The sequence below is a fragment of the Ahaetulla prasina genome, chromosome 5, assembly GCF_028640845.1.
Source record: "Ahaetulla prasina isolate Xishuangbanna chromosome 5, ASM2864084v1, whole genome shotgun sequence".
Taxonomy (NCBI): Eukaryota; Metazoa; Chordata; class Lepidosauria; order Squamata; family Colubridae; genus Ahaetulla; species Ahaetulla prasina.
The window spans coordinates 71,800,861-71,806,860 of record NC_080543.1 but is presented as its reverse complement, the minus strand read 5'-3'; positions in this window follow the sequence as shown (position 1 = coordinate 71,806,860).

Sequence of the window (6,000 nt, the reverse complement as noted above, 5' to 3'; positions counted from 1 at the left end):
CTGTCTAACCCACATTTTTCTACTTTATCTAGTAGTAGGTTATGATCTACTTTATCAAATGCTTTACTGAAGTCCAAGTAAATTATATCGACAGCCTTCCTCTGGTCTACTAATTTTGTCATTTTGTCAAAGAATGCGATAAGATTAGTCTGGCATGATCTGTTTTTGACAAACCCATGTTGGCTTTTGGTTATTACTTTGTTTGCTTCTAGGTGTTCGGTGATTCGTTGCTTGATTATCTTTTCCAGAATCTTCCCCGGTATTGATGTCAGGCTGATAGGTGTGTAGTTTCCTGGATCTGTTTTTTTTCCTTTTTTGAAGATGGGAACTACATCAGCTCTTTTCCAGTCCTCTGGCAGCTCCCCTGTGCTCCAGGATCTTTGAAAGATATAGTTCAGTGGTTCTGAGATCACGTCTGCCAGTTCCTTCAGAACCTTGGGGTGTAATCCATTTGGTCCTGGTGATTTGAACTCGTCTAGGGTAGACAGATGTTCACTTACCATTTTCTTCCCTATTTTAACTTGTGTTTCTAATCTGTTTTTTGTAGTGCTGTTTTTGATAGGTTGGATTGTTTTTTCCTTTTGTGTAAAGACAGATGCAAAAAATTAGTTAAGTAGATCTGCTTTCTTCCTGTTGCTTGTCATCTTCTTGCCACTTTCTCCCAGCAATGGGCCAATTGTTTCCTTCACTTTTTTCTTGTTTTTAACATGTTGGAAGAAGCTTTTTTTGTTATTTTTTACTTTTGTCGCTAGCCTTTGTTCATTGTGAGCCTTAGTTTTCCTCACTTCATCTTTACAGGCTCGGACTATTTGCTGATATTCTGCCTTAGTTATTTGCCCCTCTTTCCACTTTTTATATTTGTCCTTTTTGTCTTTCAATTTGTCAGATAGTTCTTTATGCATCCATGCTGGTTTCTTTTGAGATCTATTATTTTTCTTCTTCATTGGTATTGTGTTAGACTGTGCTTTTATAATCTCACTTTTCAAAATTTCCCAAGCTTCTTGAGTCGTTTTCCCCCTGAGGATTCTCATCCATTGAATCCTTCTCAAGCTCTCTCTAAGTTTATTGAAATTAGCTCTCTTAAAGTCCAAGACTCTAGTTTGACTTTGTTCTACTACTTGTATTTGCTTAATGTCATATTCCAATATTGCGTGGTCACTTGCCCCCAAGGTTCCTGTAGCTTCAACACCTTCTATCATTTCATCTCTGTTACTGAGAATTAAGTCCAATATGGCTGATCCCCTTGTCACCTTCTCTATTTTTTGGGAAACAAAGTTGTCTGCTAGGTTTGTTAGGAACCTGTTGGATCTTCCACTTGGTGCAGAGTTTGTTTCCCAGTTGATGTCAGGGTAGTTAAAATCCCCCATTACTACTGTGATGTGCTTCTTACATACCTTAGTTAGCTGACTAGCAAAAAGTTCATCTACTTCCTCTGTTTGATTAAACAATTTCATGACACTTTCCCTGACAAACCTAAAAAACCTCTTGGAGGGGGGAGAGGGGGGTAGAAGGGAAGTGTGGACCACTGACACTCTTCTTTATTAATTCTTTGTTTTCTTTCCTAGGATATAGCTTCTTTTCCAAGGGGGGGGGAAACGCCTGTCAGGCCTGGAAACCATACTAGACTTTAGGGTTCCAGACGCTGCCACATTTTTCCCTTGAGGGGAAGAAGGGGGGTTGAGGGATATGGTAACATTCTTCAAGCGGTCCAGGTCGGATGGTGTTCACATCTGCAGGAGGAGTGGCGAGAAGATATTTGAATGAACTGGGAGAACGTGGGACCATGTGACCAGCAAAGAGGTTAGGGGGGTGGGACTCTTGGGGTTTGTATAATTGGGAAAAGAATCCGGAAGTTCAGTTTTGGAATTTCACTCATCGTGTGCCAGTTTCCTCATGCTAGTAAAGAACTCTGAAAGACAATGGCTTCTGAGTTTTTTTTATGCAGAAGAGGTTTTTCTGGAACCTTGACAGTATGTAGATGAAAAAAGGTGAACATTTTTGCAGAACTATAGATACGTTGAGGCTGGGTGTGACAAGGAATGGCTGGGAGAGGAGGGGCCAGGCGAGGTACTCCTTGATGTGAGTGACATTGAGTTGGCCATGCCTACCCAATCACATGACCATCAAGCCACACCCACTGTCACATGACCATCAAGCCACACCCACAAAATAAGCCACGCCCACAGAACTGGTAGTAAAAAAAATTAGAACCCATCCCTGCCCAAAGAGCTCCGGATCTGGGACATCTCTGCTTTTAAAGCACAGCAAAACACCGTGACCACCTCTGAGATCAATATTGGAGTTTAATTTGATTTTGAAGCAGACGGAGCAAAGACAGGAGTTCAGTCAGTTGCAAGTAACAAACCCTAATCCCCTAGTTATATTGTATCCTGCTGAAATGATCTAAGAAGACTAAAGGAAATGGCACCTTTGTTTTAACTGGGCGTGAAAGCGAAAGTGAAGGAAGTGCTTGTTAATGCTGTTGGCACTGGAGTCTTTAATGCTGCTTGTGGGTGCTGGACTTTATAGTTAAGTGGAGGTTTATTGGAAAAAGGACTATAGAACTGTACTTCTTAAAAGATTTAAAGCAAATTGGATTTATTGGTTTTATTGTGGCAAAGTTTAAATTTGAAGTAAGATGGTATCTAAACAAATAAAGCCTGGTGTTTCTAAGAGTGCTGGTGGTTCCCCAGCTCATATGCCTGATCCAAAAGCAGTGAATTTTGAAGCTTTACAAGAATCTTTAAAATAATTTTTGAAGGATTTACTTAAGGAGGCTCTAAAGTTGCAAACTTCTGTTATTGAGGAGAAATTTAAGGAAATTGCAGACGAGATATCAGAAATCAAAGATGTTGTTGAGGCAAGAAATGAGGACATAAGAGATGATATTGTGTTAGAATTTCAAGGCTTGGCAACAAATATGATCTAGCTGGATGAAAAGGTGGAAGAAATTAATCAATCCAATTTGAATTTGGGAAATAAAATGGAGGAGGTTCAGGTTAAGGTTGAGAGGGCAGATGAAGAAGTAGCTTTGTTACAATATAGACTTATGGAATTTGCCCTGAGAGTGAGAGGATGGAAAGAAGATAATCAAGAAAATTTAAAAGAAATTTTTGCAGAGGTTTTTGCACAGGTGCTAGGAGAGCAACCAGCAGATCTTGCATTTCAAATCGATGAAATCTATCGCGTTAATTCCTGGATTGCTAGACAGAGACAGTTGCCAAGAGATATTGTGATTTACTTTACAACCAGGAAAATTAGGAATGACATTTTACAAGTATCTTATAATAACAAAATTCAAATAAAAGGACAAGAGATATTAGTGTTGAAAGAAATTCCTCCCAAAATGTTGAGAAATAGGAAAGAGTTTGCTTTTCTGGTGGATGAACTCAGAAATCGACAGATACAGTTCATATGGGATGTTCCAGCTGGAATAATACTGCAGTATACAGGACAAAGATATCATCTTAACACAGTTTGGAAGGCAAGAAACTTTTATGCTAACGTATTAAAGGCTGGAAGTCCACCATCGTCAGGAACTAGGAGGAAGAGGGAAGTTGAAATAGCAAGAAAAAAAGAGAAGGAAGGAGAGCAGGCACAAGCCCATGCTGGGACTGTAGTTGTTGAAGAACGTTTATTGCATTCTTTGGATACTTTTCAAGCATCAGAATCACAGGGGAAAAGTGAAGATGCAAAGGAGCAAAGATTGACCCGAGCAGTTATTAAATGTAAAGAACAAGAAGCAAAGATGCAACAATCTCAAGCGATAACTCAAGATATCACTAAAACAGAAGCTGTGCGGGGGGGGGGGGCTAGGCTGAAGATGTGGATGGAGGAAGATGTTCAGCTGATGCTCCAAAAGCTTCAAGGTGCCAAGAATGGCAACTAGATTTTTAACTTGGAATGTTAATGGCTTAAACTCACCACAAAAGAGAAAGAAGATATTTCATTATTTGAAACAGTTTAAAAATGATGTAATTTGTTTGCAGGAAACACATATTAGAACATTGGATCAGAAATATTTGATGAACTCACGATTAGGCACACATTTTGTTGCATTGGCTCCAGAGAAGAAGAATGGTATAGTTAGATATTTAAAGAAAGAATTAACAACTAAACTGATTGATGCGGATGTTCAAGGAAGATACATTGCAATCGAGCTTTTGATGGAAGGGAAGAAAATACTTCTAACTGGAGTATATGCACCTAATCAGCAACAAGATTTTTTTTTTAAAATTATTGCATAATAAAATAATACAGTGGGATTATAAATCATCTATATTAATGGGTGATTGGAATGGAGTATTGGATACTCGAAAATATAAAAAAGGTTTATCCCAAAATATTTCAAGTCGTGCAAAGTTGCCCAAAGCTTTTTTTTTAATATGATGGAGGATTTGGAGTTGAGAGACATTTGGCGAGAACGGAATGCCGAAGAAAAAGATTTTACTTTTTTTTCTGATAGACATCAATCCTTTTCTAGGATTGATTTTATATTAATTACTAATGATCTTTTTTCTAGCGTGAAAAAGACGAAGAAATGTTCAAGAACTCTGACTGACCAGAGTCTAGAACTAGAGGAGAAAATTAAAAAGAAAGAGCAATTACTTATATCTAACCCAGGAGATAAGAAAGTAAGAGATACGATAAATATATTATGAGGGCAGTTTAATATGTTGATGGCAGACCAGGTGGCAACTAATTTACAATATGTTAAGCATAATACATTTTGTAATGCTAACAAGCCAGGTAGGTGGCTAGCATATGCAATAAGGAAAAAACAGAAATCACACATGATTATGGGTGATTATATTCTATGGGAAGATAGAATATAAAGTTAAAGAGGTCATGATCATGATTGTAGTAAACCAGAAAACTATAGACCAATATCGCTTTTGAATACTGATTACAAGATTTTTGCCAAAATATTAGCAAATAGATTAATGTTAGTTATGAGACAAATGATTCATAATGACCAATCAGGATTTATAAAAGGGAGACAAATGAGATACAATGTGAGACAGATTGTAGATTTATTGGAATACTTGGAAAGAAACAACCAAGTCCCTGCAGTGCTCTTTTTTCTGGATGCTGAGAAGGCATTTGATTGATTGAATTGGCAATTTTTATTTAAAATAATAGAAAAGATGCAGTTTGGGGAACATTTTATACAAGCAATTAGAGCAATATATCAGAGACAAACAGCACAAATAATAATTAATGGTAGTTTAATGGAAACTTTTAGAATTGAAAAAGGGACAAGGCAGGGATGTCCTTTGTCCCCATTATTGTTTATTTTAACTCTAGAAATTTTATTGAATAAAATACGTGGATCTAATAAAATAAAGGGAATTAAAATTAGACATCAAGATTATAGATTAAGAGCATTTGCAGATGATTTGGTTGTTACCAATGATTTGGTTAGCTCAACAAACGCAGTCGGTCATATACCTGATGGATATAATTAAGCAAGAAGGGAAGGTATCTGGATTTAAAGTAAATCAGCAAAAGACAAAGATAATAACTAAAAATATGACTTTACATCAAAAAAAAAAAAGCTAGAAAGAATAACGGGATTTGAAATAGTGAAAAAGGTTAAATATTTAGGAGTATATATTACAGCTTCAAATGTGAAATTATATAAAAATAATTATGATATGTTATGGCAAAAAGTACAGAAGGAAATGGGGAATTGGAAAAAGTTACAACTATCTTTGCTGGGAAGAATAGCAGTAATAAAAATGAATGTTTTGCCTAGGTTTTTATTTTTGTTCCAAATGATACCTATACTTAAAAAAGATGCGAATCTACATGAATGGCAGAAAGGGATTAACAAGTTTATTTGGATGGGTAAAAGAGAATAAAGTTGAAAATAATACAGGATACATGTGAAAGAGGGGGTCTTAAAATGCTTAATTTAAGATTATATTATGAGGCAGCTGTTCTGTCGTTAATCAGTGATTGGTTTAATTTAACAGAAGAAAGAATACTGAATATAGA